Below are 20,107 nucleotides of genomic sequence, written 5' to 3'. Positions count from 1 at the left end.
AAATATTGCTTCCAGATTTACGAAAGGTATAAAACATTAACTGGAATATAAGAACAACATAATTCAATCATTTTCTAACAGAATTCAAACATTTCGACAGCGCATAAACCACAATAGAATAAATGCACTCTTTAAAATAATTCACTATATTTGTTTAGCATAGCGACATTCTGGCGCTAGGTTCATTTAAATGCGTTATATTTCGTTCATATTATAACTCAGAATGCACAAAATTTATATCATTTGAAGAATTATCTAATTGTTGCCACATGTTCTGTTCAAATACTATAATAAAGCTAGAATGATGTATAAAAGAAATTAAGCAAACAAACAAAAAAAAAAAAAAAAAAAGAGTTTTTCACAGACGATTCAGTATTTCTCATGGAATTCATTCAGTTCTCACTTCGCGACAAGGCAAAAAACATAAAAACTCAAAATATCTGTATTAAAAATTACGATGTAAATCTTAAACACTTTTTTCATCGAAAAAATTCCAGAAAGAATTAAGCATGATTTAATTCGCAATAATAAATGAATGCGTTATCTTTGTTGTTGCGTAGCTTAGTCTCTCTAGATTGGCAACAAATCTACTATTCTGCTGTTTCAAACGTAAACAAATATGTCCAGCATGTTATTTAAAAATTAGGCTTAAACGCACTTTAAATTGTTGCACTTGATAAGAACAACATAATACAATCATTTTTGAAGCAAAAAATGCACACTTTACAAACATATAAGAGTAAAGAAACGGAGTGTTGTATATCTCAATAGAATTCTAAAAGGTAAAAAGAAATCTCTTACCTTTTCTTTCACCCGGGAGCCGAGCTTGTTCCATTCTAATTCTTATTCGATGAAATATCTAAATAATTCCAAGCTTTTGCATAAAAACTGACACTTCTGTATAAATAAAGATATTATATTTAGATACAGTTATATACAATTATTAGATTACATGAAATTACGCGCTCTCCAGCTAACTGTCATTCAAGTTCGGGTTCAGAGTTCTAACTACGTTCTTACGTAAGATTATTCTCGAGTTTAGATGTAATGGTGCTGATAGTTCGGAGTTTAGATGTGGAGGCGCTGATAGTTTGGAGTTTAGATGTAACATCACCTCCCATGCGGAGGAACTCAATACACACAGGTCCAGTCGATGAGGAGGCCGAACAACTCGTCTAGCTCTGGTCATCACTCGAGGACTTGAGGCAGGTTCTGGAATACTAGCAGCCTGATCAGCCTGACCAGTTGCATGGTCGTTTCTATCTCGAGGTGCTGTGTCGGGGAACGGAGGGCCAACGGATTCGGAAGTAGAGATCTCCAACGGGAAAAGCCGGGGCACTGGACGAAGCAGAATACCATTTCTTGTCTTGACCCTCGCTAGTCTAACTATTCCGTCTTTACTGGGGAAAAGCTCGACTATTTTGGCTAAAGGCCAATGTATGCGTTGTCTTTGGCTGTCTTCCAATAGAACGACATCGCCTACTTGCAACTGTTGAAATTTTCCTTTTTTTATTGCCTGTTGCCTCAACTGACCAAGATATTCATTACGAAATCTGTTTCGTAGATCATGTCTTATTCTCTGTCGGTATTTGGCTCGGCGGTTGAGTTCTTTGGAATCTACGTAGTCCATATCAGGAACTCCTGATGACGGCAATTCTTGGAGGAACATCATAGGGGTCAGTGGTGATGGATCTTGATTATCCTCTGATACGTATGTGATAGGTCGCGAATTAATCACTTGTTCACAGTCACATAATAAAGTATATAATTCTTCATAATTTAAGGACTTTTGACCTAACACTCTTCTTAAATTTTCTTTCACCATTCGCACAAGCCTCTCCCACCAACCTCCCCACCAGGCGGCGGTCGGAGGGTTGAACTTCCATCGTATCCTTTGGATAAGCAGCAGCTGAACATATGGCGTTCCAATTAACTTTCTTAACAACACTGTTAGTCCCTACAAAATTAGTTCCGTTGTCGGAATATATCACATAAGGTCTACCTCTTCTGGCAATGAATCTACGTAAAGATTGAATGAAAGTTTCTGTAGATAGAGAAGTAACTAGTTCGAGGTGAATGGCTCTATAAATGGCACATGTATACAAGACTATCCACGCTTTAGACCCCTCACGGAGATAGAGAGGACCCGCTAGATCTACACCGACGACTTCAAAAGTTGCCCCTTCTCTGACTCGATCTTCGGGTGGAAATCCTGGCTCGACTTCCACTCTTTGTGAAACAAATCTTTTACATGTTACACATTTTCTGATAATATTTCGAATACTTTTTCTGGATTTTAATATCCAAAAGTTTTCTCTAAGATTTGTCATTAAAGTGCTGACACCAGCATGCTGGAGTTCTAGATGTTTCTCGTAAATTAGTCTCTCAACAAGAATATGTTTTGAAGGTAAAAGGATATCGGAAATGTTCATTATCTTGACGCTGTAGGACGTTCGTTTTGGCTCTTAAAATTTCATTTTGGTCTACGATTGGTCTCAGCGCACGAATAGCGGGATCGTTTATGCCTGTAAATGATTCTTTCTGTACCAATCTACAAAGTGCCTTTTCAGCATTCTCCAATTCATCAACTGAGACATCAGGAGTAAGGTTTTTATCTTTGTTCTTTAAATTGTGATAAAACCTGAAAATCCAAGCGATCATTCTCACGGTTTTTCTATATGAAGAGAAGTATTTGTAGTACCGGTCCAAATTGTCTCCATGATCAAGAAGAGTCAGAATCGTTTTCCTATTTTCCTTGTTTATAAGTTCCTCATCAGGCTTTTCTTCTACATGGGGCCACTCGTCTTCTGGTAAGTAAAGCCACGATGGGCCCTCCCACCATGCCGATTTCTGTAATTGCTCAATAGTACATCCTCTCGATGGGAGATCCGCTGGGTTTAAACTTCCAGGTACATGCCTCCAGTCAGATATTCTGGTAAGCGATCTTATTTCTTGTACTCGATTATGAACAAACGTACCTCATGCTTGATCCCTTCTTATCCACCCCAAAGCTGTAGAAGAATCACTCCAGAACACTGTTCTACAATTCTTAAGTTTCAAATCTGATAGAATTGTTTTGGCAAGCCTGGCACCTATCAGACAGGAAAGAAGTTCAAGCCGTGGAATCGTAAGTTCTTTAATAGGGGCTATTCGACTTCTCGCGCTTACTAACTGAACCTTTACACCTTCGATGGTTTCAGCTCTTAAAAATGCACACGTGGCATAGGCTCTTTTACTAGCATCCGAAAAAACGTGGAGCACTACGGTATCTTCGTTTTCGTAATCAATATTTAACCAACGAGGAATTTCAATCTGAGATAGCAGAGGCAATTGGTTCAACCAAGTCCCAAACTGCTCACTTAGGGGAAGAGGAAGATCTTCATCCCACTTAATCTTCTGGTTCCATGTTTCTTGCAAAATTAGCTTAGGAATTACAGTTATCGGTGCAGTAAAGCCAATGGGATCAAACATTTTCTGGGTAATTGACAAAACTTTTCTTTTGGTAATAGGTTCCCTCAAGTTAAATGTTTCTTTGATCTTGCAACTCAAACTATCTTTTTCTAAATCCCATACTAATCCTAATACTGGGACAACTTTCGTCTTGCTCTCTATCTCATCGATCATGTCAATGCGAAAATTTGATCGCCAACATCTCAAATTGAAATGCCCTGAAGCCAAAATCAATCTTGCTTCTTGAACGAAATTTTCAGCTTCATCTACATGATTTAAGCTAATTAACGAATTATCGAGGTAAAATGAATCCTTCAAAATATTAGAAGTTTCTAGAAACTTTTCTGGGACTGTAGCCAAAAGGTGACTAAGTGTAGCGACTAGCAGAAACGGACTTGATGTGAGTCCAAAAACAACTCGGTTATGTCTGTAAATTTTAAACTTATGTTGATTATAGAACCATAGAAACCTTAAACAATCTCCATCCTTTTCTGCTATTTTGATTTGACAAAAGGCCTTTTCGATATCAGATGACACTCCCATGCGATATTTTCGAAAACAATTCAATATACGTGGAATAATTTCTATCAAATTTGGTCCTTTACTCAAACAATCATTGAGAGAGGGTGAATTCTTAGAACGTGCAGATGCATTGAAATAATCAGGCCGTATCTTTGTAGTTTCACTAGACTCTTTTATTACAGGTCTGTGTGACAAGTAGTGCACTCCTTCCTCCTTTTCCTCAGTTACTACCTCAATAATGTTCTTCGCTTCCCACTCATCAAATATTTCTTCGTAATCTTTTCTTCTGCGTGTGTTAATTAGTTTACATTCGGTTTTGACGACTGTGGCAGACACAGTACGGTTACTGGATAAGACGGATTTATCTAAAATAAAGGGTAAGGTTACTTCATATCTCCCTGAGCTATCTCGTTTTACACTTTTTAAGAAATGTTTTTGAGTTTCTTCTTCCAAGACACTTTTCGTTTTGTTTTCCTCGCTTGAAATTCCCAAGGTGTCTAAACACCAAAGATTGGACAAATTTGTATCGGAAACATGTAAGGATAAAGAAAGAACGGACAGGGAACTCAACGTATTCGCATTCTCTTTAATCTTGCCCATTAATGTCCAGCCTAACTTAGTCTCAAAGGCTACGTAATCCCCCGCAAAATGTTCAATTCTTTCAGTGAACAATTGTGCTGCGGTGTCTGCTCCTAACAGCATATGAATCTCTTCCGGATTTTCTTTAAACAGACAGAGATTTCCACTCGCATGATTGTCGTTGATAAGAATTCCCCTTTTTTCCATTACTTCAATCAACTTTTCGTCTTTGATCTTAGGTAGTGACGAACAAATTTTCCTCTGGTCTAGTGCTTCGATTTTACACCTGTACTTTCCATCTAGACTAGTTAAATTTATTTGATAACGATTATGATCTTCCGAAACTTCTACACCCCCAAATAACCCATGTTTAATTCTTTCAGTTCCTATCTTTTCTAATTTCAACGTTTTAGCAGCATATTGACTTATGTACGTGTTCTGACTTCCGGTGTCTATTAGCAATCTTAAATAACCCTTTAAGGTTTTCCCAGCTACCCCTACGACCAAAGTTTGTAAATAAACTTCAGAACGGTTGCTTTGATTCGAAAGTACTTTATTTTCAACTTCCTGGACAGTTTTGATCGTTCCCTTTTTACTCTCGGAATTAATTCTATTACACATAATCGTAGAATGCTTAGAGTGACAATGGGAGCAAAAAATGTTAGAATCACAAAATTTGCTGATGTGACCCTTATTTTGTAAACACCTAAAACAAGTGTCCTTTTTGCGTAGTATTTCAACCTTTTCGTCATTCGTTAGTTTCTGGGCAATAGGACATTTATGGCTTGAATGGGAAAAATCTCCGCAAAAAACACATGCCTTAATCAATTTTTCTTTAATACCCGTGGACACTAAATTAGAAGCAGAAGAAGCTTTCGTTTCTAATTTATTGCTCTTTCCATCGCTGAAATGACGAGTGTTTATTTTCTGGACTGCATACGCAGATTGACGGCGCCCACTATATGCTGTCGAATGCTCTGAATTCTTATTTATGACTTCCGCCCTTTCGCGTGAATCTAAACATTGAGCTATAATCAAGCACAGGCTTTTAATATTACAATATGCACTTCCATTACTCATTCTGTTAATCTCAAGCAAAATATCTTGGGGAAGTGATTTTAGAATTATTGGACATAACACACTTGATAAATTCTCGAGAGACTGACCCAAATTTTCTAAACATCTTAATTCGATAGAAATATTATCATAAAATTTTCTAAAGGCGCGAACATCATTCGAGATTTTCAACGGTTTAGTGTTCAAAATGTTATTCATGTGAGTGTAAATGAGCACATCTGTTTTCGCAAATCTTTCTTTTAGAAGATCAATTGCGGAATCGTAATTAGCAGCAGTAATCGGTAATCCTTCGGCTGTATTTAAAGCAGAACCACCTAAATGAGCTTTCAAATAATTAAATTTGTCTATTTTATCTAATGAATCATTTTTATGAATGTAAACTGTTCCAAAAGGTTAGCCAGTTGTTTATATCTCCGTAGAATTTCGTTAAAGTTAACTTAGGTAATTTAATTCGAACAGACTCGTTATGTTTTGGTTCGCTTTGACTATCAGTACTGAACTGGTTATTTACTACCGTTTCAGTAGATTTGCGTTTTAATTCGTCGATTCTTTTGGAGGTACGGAAACTGAATTTAACGACCTTTTGGCGATATTCTTCAGATTTTTGGAATTCAGCATCAAATTCTTCGACTTTAAAAAGAGGTTCTAATTCTGTATCGACACTTTTAAGCGATTCGAAATTATTCTTTAATATTTCTAAATTTTCTTCCAAATCATGGATTTTCGGATCAATTTCCGAAAGCTGCGATTCCAAATTTTTAAGCGATTTCGTTACTGATGTTCGGAGAGCTGCGCGCTTCTTTTTTAATTTATTTAAAATCTCTTCAGACATGTTCTTAACAGTTCAAAAATTCAAAAAGTAATCAATAATTGTATTCTTAATCTTTATTTTCTAATTTAAATTCTTATTCTTAGCTCGGGCGTCCCGGCAGGGATGCCAAAAATTATTGTTGTATCTCTCAATAGAATTCTAAAAGGTAAATAGAAATCTCTTACCTTTTCTTTCACCCGGGAGCCGAGCTTGTTCCATTCTAATTCTTATTCGATGAAATATCTAAATAATTCCAAGCTTTTGCATAAAAACTGACACTTCTGTATAAATAAAGATATTATATTTAGATACAGTTATATACAATTATTAGATTACATGAAATTACGCGCTCTCCAGCTAACTGTCATTCAAGTTCGGGTTCAGAGTTCTAACTACGTTCTTACGTAAGATTATTCTCGAGTTTAGATGTAATGGTGCTGATAGTTCGGAGTTTAGATGTAACACGGAGCTCACTGAGCCGGGTAACGGAGTGGATATATTTATATGCGTTTGGTGCGGCCGATTGCAACCAAAATACGAGGTGCACATCTACATGTTATAGCAGTCCTATATACAAAATTTCAACGTTCTGAGGCTACTCGTTTTTGAGTTATGCGAGATACATATGTACGTACGTACAGACACCACGAACAATTCTCTTTAGAATTCATTTTAAAGCAGTTTTATAATTTTTTTGGGGCAGAGAGAGTCCTTTATTCGGTCCTTACGTACAGATGTCCAGCAAAAACATAGTTAAATTGCATTCGATAGGAACGTTTTTCAATTGAAAATAATTCTTAATATTTCAACTGGAAATTAAGAATATTGTATTTAGTTAGATATTTTTAGCGTAATTATAATTACAATTGTTTTATTTTCCGTGCAATGCAGCACGAGACATATTTTAAGAGAAAGCTACGCTGGAAAATTAAAAATCGTGGAGCACGTGCATTTAACATGTGATAAATAGATATCTCATAACTTATATTTAAATTGAATAAATGTAATTGACTACTGCGCTAGCTGTAACTGTAATTCTACTCTTTTGCTTTCCAGGAAACTCGAGAAAACAGAAATCACGAGAACTTTCTCGCGACCGATTAAAAAGCTTTAAAAAGCCCGAGAGAGCCATATCAGCTCAGTTGCTGTTTAATTAACTGTTGTTGTTATTGTTATTATTGTTGATGGGGTTAGCTTTCTCTGCGCTTTTGGAATACGTTCTATTTAACGTTTTAGTAGTTTAAAATACAGCTACTCATTATATTGCGTGACATTGTGATCGTGTACAAATATCTTTGCGGAAAATCCAGGGTTTTGTTATATTTCTTGTGATAAGAATAAATTTTATTAACTTTTTATCGGACTTCTGCATTCAATTTAGACAATATTTAGACACTCTTATAGGCATGTTTTTCATTTGAAAATAATTCTTAATATTTCAGTTAGAAACCACATTTTATTGCATATTTATAACATTTGCTAATTTCAAAACAATTAATTAGTATATTTTATTGATTAAATTCGAGTTTTAAAGTAAAAATTACTAAGCACATTTGATTCATGTATGGAAAACAGTTTTAAAAAATTTTGTTGTCTCTGAGTTTTTAAGGCAGGTTTAATTTAGTTATTCAAATACGTCAAATGTGACATAGCCTGCATCCCATATAAATATTACTTACTGAAGTAGTATTTAGAGGTTGTTCCATATCGATTTGTTTAAAATCAAAAACAAATTTGATCACACAATTCGATATTGGCACCATGTTTAGTAAATTAAATTCTTTTGTACAGACATTAAGCATTTTTTGGAAGAAGGAGTGATGAAAAATGAGCAACTTCCTCGCGGTAAATCGAACCACGGAACTCTGGAATACGCAACCAGCGTGCAAACCACTACACCACGAAGGCACGCTAAGAATGCGGTGGGGAATACCTTATATACTCCCCCTTTTAAAGGGCGACTGAGGTTACGTGACAATATCGCCAAATCATCGGTGTGGAGAATCATCATCCACCACCCTTTTAATTCGGGAGCCATTTTAGAGACATTGTGTATTTTTTGGAAGCAGGACTGAGGAAAAATGAGCAACGCTCTCGCCGGGAATCGAACCACAGACCTCTAGAATTCGCGACCAGCGTGCAGACCACTGCACCATGAAGGGACTCTAAAAAAGCGGGAAAAATACCTTATACTTTAAACACTAGCCGTTGTCAAATATATATAACTGAAATTAGTTTGGTTTATTTGATTATGATAAAGCACTCGAGGGTTACTTCCGAATAAGAAAGATGTTTTCTTGGAGGACTCTGTAAGAGAGACTGACTTGTATCATATTACACATGGAGAAAAAAAAATTGCTCATGCAGCCAGTCCGTTCGCTGGGAACGAATTACCAGTGTTTAGCGAGGTTATCGCTCTGTCGCTGGTGTGCTAAAAGCCGAAATAGCATGTGTAGGTTTTCACGGCTATGCGAACAAAATGTAAGATAATACTTTCTTTCAGTTTTCTACCTTAGAATTAATTAATTGTTATTGTATATTGATGAAGTTTATAAACTATTCACGTCATACACTGATAGCGTGATACAGTCAGATCTACATTACCTTTGAAAGTCAACGATTTACAGTTTCATTGCTTGATATATTTGTCTTTCCTATTCTTCCAGATATATTCTAAAATATGAAAAGAAATATGAAGCTAAAACAAATTTGCTATTTTACGTATGAAAACAGAGACAGAGATCCTCTATCTAATTACAACTTGAGCGTCTGGTTTTTAATTCTTCTTATCTATATATATAAAAGGAAGAGTCTCTGTGTGCGTGTGTGTTTGTGTTTCTTTTCTTGGTGCTGCGGGTAAGCTAATTGACCCAGGGCTACAAAATTTGATGCATCTAGTAACATCATCTAGACCAGCGGTTCTCAACATTTTGACTAACACGTACCATCTTAAAAAAATTGAAAAACTTTAGTACCACTACTACATTTTACAATGATTATTTTTCAATTTATGAACAGAAATATTTTTAAAAATATTCTGAAAGCATTCAGATTTTATATTACGCCTAAAGGGGTTCTAACGTTTTGTGTGTCACCTTTATTTATTATAATGTTCTTCGCACTTAAACCATAAAATTTAATTCAACAGCGAAACAAATAGCAAATTACAAAATATTAAAAAGAGCATATTCTTAGTATTTCCGATATACAGTCTCGCGTGCTGGAGATTAAAATGTTTCTTTTTTTTTTTTTTTTTTCGTACAGTGTTGCCATTGCTCGCTTTGAAATCGTTGAGTTTGTTAATCAAAAATTTGTTTCAAGTGTTAAAAAATATGAAATGCTGGGGTGTTGGGGTATTTAATGTAGGATATTGGGGTTTTTAATTTTTGAATTTAATAGTTCTTTGCGGACCACCTATTTGTCTCTTGCGTACCACCGGTTAAGAACCCCTGATCTAGACACAATAGGTTCACCTAGACAAGAGCGAGCGCACTTCCAAGCGACTTTTTCAAATTTCGAATGAGAATTTTTACTTCCTTGTACGAAATAAAGGAAGTATTGTGTCACGAAAAATTCCGGGTACCATATTTCAGCGAAAATATTCATTTTGACCGCCATAGAATGAAATTTAAAGATGTTTTTGCGTGATATCTGTACGTTGAGACAGAATAAAGGACTCTGATTTCACAAATAAATTATAAAACTGATTAAAAAATAGCTTCAGAACAGATTTTTTTCGTGGCGTCTGTACGTACGTATGTAAGTATATATCTCACATAATTCAATACGAATAGCCTCAGAACGTTGAAATATGTATGTGGGACTCCTCTAACATGTAGATGCGCCCCTCCGTTTTTGGTTGCAATAGGCCGCATCAAAAGTGTATAAAAATATGCTTGTATATATATATATATATATCTAATAAAAATAAAGAATATGTAAAACATTAAATTAGCAGCGTAGATTAGTTTCCTTTCTCTATTCTAAAATTAGCAACATCTATTTGTATCAAAAGTTATCGAAAATGTAAGCCTTTTAGTACAGACACTTTTAATGTGCCGAATTGTGTGTGTAGCCGCAAAATGTTGCTGAAAATAACACTGAAGATTTAGTCTGCCTTCGCATCCAATTTCCTGATCATTGCTTCTGAGTTTGAATCTATTACATATATATATATATATATCCACTCTGTTACTCGGTTTCTTTATTCTTATGTATTTGTAAATGTGCATTTTTTGCTTTAAAAAAGATTGAATTATGTTGTTCTTATCTTCCCGTTAAGGATTTTATACCTTTAGTTAGCCTGCATGATATAGTTGCTGAACTACGAACAACTCAAAGTTGTTTAAGTGCGGCTAAGCCTAATTTTTGTTTACATTTGAAACTTAGCGGATTAGTGGATTTGTTGCCAATCTAGAGAAATTAAGCTTCGCAACAACGAAGTATCTATTTTTATTATTGCGAATTAAATTATGCTTAATCCGTTTTGGAATTGGAATCTAAGTTACAAAATTATCCCATATATTGACTCTGCATAGCGTCCACAACAAATTACGTCAGTTTCTATGCCTTCAGTGTCTTTTTGCCAAGTGAGACAAAAAGTAAACTTTCAATTTTGTGCGACGAAAAATGTTCTTTGTTGCCCGCTGGTCGAATTGCTTGTTTTGGCGTAGAAACACTAATTTTAATTTAAAAAATTGTTTTAACTGTATTTATGTTTTATATTTTTCAATTTTTAATAAATATATTTTGAGGTTTCATGTATTTTTGCCTTGTCGCGAAGTGAGAACTGAATTAGTTCAATGAGATATATATTTCTAATGAAATTCGAGGAAATAATTTAAACAAAATGCAGGAAAATGCGTATAATTTAATATTCCGTACGAGGAAGTCATGTGGTGTACACACCTGATTTCTTTTGATAAAGTTATTCTGAAGAGTAAAATTCTGTGCATTTTTTTAATTTAATGTTTGGTGTACCCTTTAGGCATTTTTACTTTATTTTTGCTCTATGAAGTAAATATGTATCATTTTATTCTGAACGAAACTTATCAGTGATAGATAAAAAGTGATGCAATTTTATTTAGATCATGTGCGATATTCTTAGGAGCACTGTACATCTATATAGTATGTATCAGGTACACTTTACATTTTAAATGTTTTCTTCTTGCCTTTACTTCAGATAAATTAACGAGAAGCTTGGTTTAGCTGGTAAGTCTTACGTGGTTTTGATTTATGGCAAACGGACTAGCAACATAGGCTTTCTCTTCCTCTTTCCTTCATATAACGTAAATAAGAGCTAGTTATCCCTACAAAGCGCTTCACGAAGTAATTTATTCCCTTCAGGTAAATATTGTTATAAAACTTCCCTGAAACTAATTAAGTAAAACCATACCAGTAATGTTTTAACCACTAATTTATATGTGGTTTCTGTAGTAGATGAAATACGCAATAAATAATAGTAGTATTGTTACTGCGTACGTTAATGTCTCCAACAGACCACATACGTGACATGTAGTCTCGCTCAATAGAATACTATTCCTTAATTTTAATTTCTGACTAATGGAATACTGACGTAAAAGAGAACAGATATTTAGACTCAATACTCTTCTAAAACTATAATAAGATGTAGTATAGGAAACAAAATTTTATTATATAATTTTAAGTCGCTTTAAACATCGTCGAACTCACATTGTAAATATTATTTACTCTAACAAGTTAAAAAAAAATTGGCCTTTTTTTTTTTTTTTTTTGTTTTTTGTTTTTTGTTGCTGTTTGTTTGAATTACTTTGGCTTCCGATGAAGTGTTGATGCACATTACAGAGTGGGCAGATGAATATCGAAATGACAGTTTATGGGACAGTGGGAATAAATGGCAGTCTGTGCAACACAATGACTCAAGTAAGAGCAAAAATTTGCTGCGTTAAATGCGTGATAATCAGACCATAAGCAACCATGTATTCTAACCTACTTTGCACGTTGAACAAAAATAAATATATGCATTTGAATTTATGTACTGAAAAACAAGGTAATCATTTCCTTCATCATCTATAAAAGGATAATTTTTTCACTTTTGTTAAAACTTTGAAATGCTAGAATTTAATTGTGTACGCTTAACACAAATTATATTAGCGGTAAAATAATGGTGTCATCTTTTTCATTACTATTCACAGATTTTTGAATCGTATCGTACTTTTCAACTTATGCAAATAAAAAAATTTGGGAGCTGTAAGAAAGGGTAAAATTAATTTCTTTACACAAAGTTGTTACAAATATTTGATAAGAAAGATCTCAGAAATAGAGGGATGTACTATTATTCATAACCACATATAAAATGATTCACTTAATAGTCTTTTCATATCATCTCATAAAAAATTATTATAATTGAAACATACAACCACTTTGACAATAACATTTATCACCTCGCGCCTTAAGAACCACGAGGTGGGTTCGTCGATTTCTCATACACTTACTATTTTAGGAAAAATAACCATCTTCCGTATTGAAGTTTTATCCAGTAATTTATTACACATGACGGTACACATTACACAATGAAACAAATACACTATTATTCATTAAAAAAAACTATTTACAATATAAAGCGCTCAAAAACATGTTTAAGTTATCTCTATCCACACGGCATGGCTGCCGCTCTCCCCCGCAAAAAAGTCTTAAGTCCCGTATTCACCTCACCAGCCTGCCTCAACCGGTTTTTCCGAGGTAGCTACGTCACTTCCCCTCCCAGGCTTTCAGCCTCGCGGATAAAATGTTCTGGAAAAGTCTTTCGCTAGGGGAAGGAACTTCACAACATTCATCACAGACTCATAATAAAAACAGAAAAACTAAATTTAGTGAGTTTTCAAACATACAAATGCTATAAAATATTTTTTTTTTTTTTTTGTACAGAACTATAAAATTTTTCTATCTTACCCCAAAGCGGTTTCCAAGAATTTTTTCGGGGGTGGGAGAATGACACAATCTAATTTCCCTTCAGTTTTTTGCTCCTTTTAATGGGAATATTTCTTTTTAAATTCATTCAATGAATTAGTATCATAGCATCATTATTTAATCAGGTAACGGTTCGAATTTTTCAAGAAATTGGATCACCTTTTGAAGGGGAAAATGGAGTTTCAATTGCAAAAACAGGTATGAAGTATATTGAACTGTTGAATTGATTTCTATGAACAAAACAAATACATAATTCTTTTTGTTTCCCAAAATGTTCATTCTCTTAAAATGTCTGAACACTGTAATTCAACTGAATGCGCATTTATTCGAAAGTACACATTCTATTCAATGGTAGTGGCTCTTGTTTCGTTTTTCGCAGTTTTCCCTTTATTTGTTTTCAAGGAGTATTACAGTATTTCTTTACATAGTTAGAAAAAGAAATTATCACACATTCCTTATCATAATGAAATTTACTAACGAGTTTGTTTCACTAGGCAAAATGTAACAGCATTGGGTCTGGCATGTCTGTCTGGCACTTCACCGTGAGTTGCGCTAGTAGCATGCCAATTATGGATGCAATTTAAAACATTCAGTGTGTTGAATAGAATTTCCGAAATGAACTCAGTGATAGCAGCAAAAATTTTAAGTATTCTTGATTATGTGCTAGAGTACCATAAACCTCTCATTAAACAGATTTTAATAAAAAATTGAGAAATGCGTTTCGTTCTTGTTAACGCATAGAGGGAATATTGATTCTTTGTCTATTGTAAAGTATTGTAAAATGCTCATTTACGAATGCGTGGCTACCATTCAACAATATGAACTGGAGCCTAATCGTTCTGAAAGAATTCCGTCTTTCAGTGCTCTAAGGTAAAACAGATCCTTGGTGAATATCTACTGTTGCTCAGTATATGAGGTTTAGAAATTTTAGAACTTGTTTTTACGTTATGATTAAACGTTCGTTGTTATAAACTATTTTGACTTTTCATCTGTTACGGAGAATGTTACGTTGCAAAACATTTTTTTTTTTTTTAATCGACAGATGGCTGGAATTTTACATAATGATATGTTAGAGTGAAATGAATCGAAAGTGTATTTACAGCTTTTATTGCTTTGAAATGAAAAGTATACTGCAACAACATATGGTGAGGACATTTGTTAACTGTACCATTTTATAATTATTGGACCATTTTATAGTAAATTGGATTCAAGCTAAAAAATGCTAATAATCGGAATCATAAAAGACTCAAATAATAACGGTAATAATGATAGGTAATAGTAAAAGTTAAAAAAATAATAAAATAATAATAAAAAAAACGCGTGTTGTCCAAAATAACTATCTCCAATTTTTTTTAATTATTGTGCTTTTATGTTTTATAGTTTGCTGAAGTGAAATGTAGCTCGTCACAACTTCTACAAAATCTTGCTTTGTTTTACATTGCTTGATGTGCTGGGTTTAATAACATCCACTCACTAATGAGGTCTCAGAGCAACCCTAAATTACAACATCACCTAACGATGTCTTAATTACCTTTTACGCGTCAGAGTTCGAGTACTTAGATTTCAGAAATGCAAATGTACCTGTCAGCTGAACACGGCACTTGGCAATGGAGAGATCAATTACAGTTATATTTGCAGGGGTATAATGCAAAAATAAAGTACGTTTTCTCCGCATATTCAATGCATTGGATGTTGAATAATTTCATTTATTTGTTAGAACTGGAATAATAGTTGGCCCTCCTTATCATAATTTGATCCTTTTACTTTCAGTGTACAGCGTGCAATAAACGTTTCTGCACAGTTCAAGCACTCAATGGTAGGAATCTAATTTAGACTTGTAATTAAAATAGAAGCGATGGTAAATATGATCAGAATTATGAATGAGCACTTCAAATATGTAATTAGAAAAGAGACCCAGTGTCTAGTGTACACGCAACTTCAATTGAACCATGGAGCATTAGAATTTGTAATTAAAGCTTTTGTCTGCTATTTTATAAAATATTAATTATTTCGTAAACGACGTAGATAGTTACACGTGTAATTTAATGTGTTTTAGAAGTTTCTAGAGCTAATGAGAAAATTCCGTGCTTCCTACAGCTATTGAAACACCCTTATACATTTTTGCCGCTATTGTAACAAGCCCTGCGTTGCAGTTGTAAGTTAAATAGTTTGCATAGTTATTTAATTTGTATGTAAGACAATGTATTTTATAGCTTTATAGTCTAAAATGAGAACAAAATATAAATACTTAGCTAAGTTTTATGTATCCTCTTTAAAATTTTTTACGTAATTTAAAGTTTTCAAAAGCCGCAAAAAGAAATAATTTATTTTTTAACTAAAAAGGTGTTTACACATTTTTTTTTTTTTTTTTTTTTTTTTGAAAAAAGGCAAATGCCTTAAATTCTGGTAACAGCTTATTATTTGAAACAAGAAATATTGTTCGCTATTTTTTAAATTTATTCTTTCTAAATGTCGCATGCAAACAAGCCGCGGATTAAAGGATATATTTTTGCTGCTTCCTAAGAGAAATAATCATGTTTCAAAATTCAAAAACAAATTAAAATAAAATGTATGGTATTAAAATTTAAGGGCAAAATAAGCAACATTATTAATGGAAAAGGAGAAAACCATCTGTTATTACTTCTACGTGGAAAGAGACTCCAAACGAATACCCGAAAGAGATAGGTAATGTTTGGTCAGACGACAAAATTCGCTGACTTAGAAATCAATTGTAAAGTCTCTAAATGCATCTGTAGCAATAATAAATAAAATACTAATTCAAGATTCGCAAATTAGAAGAGCTAAAAACACAATATTCTGCAGCTTTGCCGTGGCATATGACTCGAAGCAGAACATTTTGTAGAACCCTGTTACCCTTGATGAAGCATGGATTTACCTAAATGACAATAATAAAAAAAGGGAGGATCTATTTTCTATTGAAAGTGAAGAGAACGGAATGTTCACATTTGATTTTGTCAATGCAAGGAAAGTTTTAATAAGGGATTTATGATTGTCGCAGAATTCTCTTACAATGGCATACTTGCCAACCTATGACACTCAAAAATCAGGAGATTTTTTTAAGAAATCAGGAGATTTTTCACAATGTTAAAAAGACTTTTTAAATGATAAAATTATAGTTTTTAATAATGAATGAACTTTAAGTAGTAACTAATTCTTAAATGCAAGCAACACAAAAATACCTTACACATAAAAAAATTTTTACTACACGCATCGTTTAAGAAAAAAAAAAAAAAAAAAAAAAAAAAAAAAAAAAAAAAAGACTCTTTAATCAGTTTTCGTACAAATGTTATAAACAGTGGCAGATTTTGCTTTCTTTAAGAAAGAAACTTTATCATTGTGTTCACAGCAATTGCCACGTAGGCCTGCTTTCGCTGATAAAAGTTTTTCTAATGTGCCATCTCTAATATTAGATCTAAATTTAGTCTTCGTTTTCGCAACAACACTGAGGATCCTCTCACACTCTGCATTACTATAGGGATCTGTCAAGATGACCAACACAATTCTAGGCAGTTCACTATATTTTAAAATTCCATCAGCACATTTCAGTTTTGCAATTAAATTCCACTGGGTGTCAATCGTAGCTGATTTTATAACTTCATCCAAGTTTTCTAATTGTAAACTGCTGTTATGCAGCTGTTGGAACTGTTTTAATTTTTCCTTCCTTTTAGAACTCCTTTCAAGATAATAATAAATATCAACAATGTGTTCATCCACACTTATTGGTAAAGAAGTTGCCCCTTTTTCAGCTGCTAAATTTAAGAGGTGACAGTTGCACCTCATAATCTGAATTTTCCTTTCTTAAGATGGCTGCAACACCAGCCTTCCAAGCCTACCAATACTGGTGCATTATCGGCACCAAGTGCTAATCAATTATCCAGAGTGCCTGCAGTTTTCTTTTAAAGTTTTAATAATTAGCTGTGCTATATTAAAGCCTGTCAAATGTCCTTATAAAGTGGGAACATAAAGTAAACTGCACTCAATTTTTGAAGACTCTGGATCAAAAAAAGAAACAACAATTGGATACAGTTTTGAATCGGTATTATTGCTTCCATCAGTAGAGAGGCAGACCGGAGCTGTTTTAATGCAATCAATAACTGAAGATTTATTTTTCAAACCCATTTCTTTAACAATTGCACCTGTTTTGATTCTTGCACCTTGAGTATTTCTTGGCGATTTCACTATCGGGAAACATTTTTCTAAATAAAGCTGCAGCGTGATCCGATGCATTCAGTAGCAGGTTGTGCTCCAGTAAAAAGGCAGAGAACATACATTCTGCATTAATAACTTTTTGGTCCTTTGTTTCCGAAGAAAAATTTAATTTTTCGTTTTTTTCAAAACAACTCATGTTATCCTTGTGTTTTTGTGTACGCAGATGTTTGAGAACATCCGCCCTTCCAACATACGAAATCGAAAAATCGCAACGACAGGCGGTACACATCGCAAATTTATTACATTTCCTTGAGGAAATAATGGAAGGAAAGTCAACTGTGTACGATTTTTGAAACGTACACGAGTATTTCACCTTTCTCGCAGACGTAACAAAAGATGATAATTTCTAAAACTATTTCTCTAAGCCACGTGTACTCACACAACTCAGGACAAAATGAACGAAATAACTAAAAAGAACGTCCAAATAACAACTTGCTTTGTCCTCATTGGCTAATATATGCCAGCTGACACGCAGTGGAGCTCGAAGCCTATTGGAGAACTGGAGAATGACGTTTCTGGATACGTATAATGCTCTCACTCACAAAGCAGAAGCTATCTGATTCGCAAGGTTTTGTTTTAGATATAATGTAGAGAAAATTCAATTGCTTTCAGACGTCCAAAAGCACTTTTTTTATTCATATAACAAAGTATTAAGCCAAGTTGCATAAAAATCGTGAGAAATATTAAGAATAAGAAAAAGTCGGGAGAAATATATTGTAAATCGGGTTGGCGGGAGAGTGGTTGAAAATCGGGAGTCTCCCGCCTAAATCGGGAGAGTTGGCAACTCTGCAATGGTAAAATAAAAATAAGAAGAGTAAAATAATGTTAAAATAACTCAACGTACTGTCCAAGAGAAAGTTTTAAGTCTTTTCCAGGAAAAATTATATTTCTTTCTCAATGAGTTAAACTTCATCAAAATAAAGCGAGTCATACTTCGAAAAGTACTGTTGCATTCCTTGAAAATTGAAAATTGATACAAGTATTGCATACATACTACTTTCTCGACATATTCCTGCGATTGCCCCTGAGGTTCCACCTATAGACTGCTATAGCTCTGATCCCTTTGAACGAAATCAATAACACCCTTGAAAATGTTACGAAAAGCACTGTATCATGGAAATCACAATGCACATTTATTTCAGAAAAAAGGCTGTTACATCGAATATTTAAAAAAAGACTCTTCCCATTTTAAACATTCATTTAAAGCCCTGAAATTGTTCTAAAAGATGTGCAAACACTCTCTGTATTGCACTAGATTGCACACACTTGATTGCAATTAGCTTATGCATTTGTTATGTATATCCTTGTCTACCATTTTGAAGTCCGAAACATTCGTAATTTACATATGCTTGAAATATTTCTGAAAGGCGGTTAAACCTTTCCAATTTAACATTGTCGCAATTAAAAAATACACGTTACATGTGAGTCTGATTCTTCTTATTAGTTGAAATAAATCTCTGTCTCCAATTATACTTCTGCAGATGAGTTTCGAGATTAATTAATATAAAAAAATGTATCAATAATTTTTCTTCACAAAAATTGTTCTTTTTGCTTAGCTTTTACAAATAATTGTGAAAAATGCATTTGTTGAACACTTCAAACCGTTTATGTATGTAAATATATAATGTGGGTGTAGAAGTTTCAATATTTACCTGTTTGACCTATTCCTATTGCAGAGCTGCTATTTTGATCTCATTTATAAGACACTGATTAGTAACAGGTAGTCAGACTAATGGTCAAGCAATATGTTTCCACGTTCTCATGAAATTTCTATAGAAAATGCTAGATAAAATATACGCACGTCTTTATACTGTAAATTAATTTATAAACATGTTTGAGGTACTTAGACATAATTTTAAATTATCAAGTTCATTTGACTTTACTTAATTTTCAGAATGTTTTGTTATTATTTTTCATATTGATAGAGTTTTTAGTTCACATAAAATATTATCACTGTTTAAACAAAATAAACAATGTTCTACAAAGTATTCGCTCTCTTCTTCAATGCGTAAAACATATGTTGTTTTTGTTGTGACTTGTCTCACTTATCTGACAGCCACGTCAGAACAAGCCCACGAAATGCTTCGTGGCACAGATTGCAAGACTGTGTCTGTCTTTGTCATGAGCTTTGAACACTATACAGGTGACAATACGACATTGCTCGGTTCCGGCCCCAATTTTGATGAGGAGCACCTTCGGGTGACGGGTCCGAGGAACTCCCACCCTTCTTCCCCAGCCCCAAATCTCTCGATAGGAATTTTGACATATTTATAATGCCCCCATGCCGCACAGACACTATTTGCGTTCTCCAGGATCAGGATCACTAACCACTATAGCGGTTGGGAGGCGTAAAGTATATTTATTTATTTATATGTCTGATTAACTCGTGACTAAAATCAAAAGAATTAAGAATAAATAATTAGGGAAAAAAAGATTTTATTTTTCTTGCTCAAACTGCATGCTTATTTTGAATTCAAAAATTTTAAAATA

General features: G+C 33.9%; 1 protein-coding gene across 5 annotated transcripts in view; it reads left to right on the top strand.

Moving 5' to 3' along the window:
• LOC118187717 (neural cell adhesion molecule 2-like) overlaps nt 1-20,107 on the top strand; it is a 1,091,694-nt gene that overhangs the window by 798,395 nt on the left and 273,192 nt on the right. The window lies entirely within an intron of this gene.

The sequence above is a fragment of the Stegodyphus dumicola genome, chromosome 4 (assembly GCF_044657685.1).
Source record: "Stegodyphus dumicola isolate Sdum_Otavi_A_Nest chromosome 4, ASM4465768v1".
Taxonomy (NCBI): Eukaryota; Metazoa; Arthropoda; class Arachnida; order Araneae; family Eresidae; genus Stegodyphus; species Stegodyphus dumicola.
This window is presented reverse-complemented; position numbering and strand designations above follow the sequence as displayed.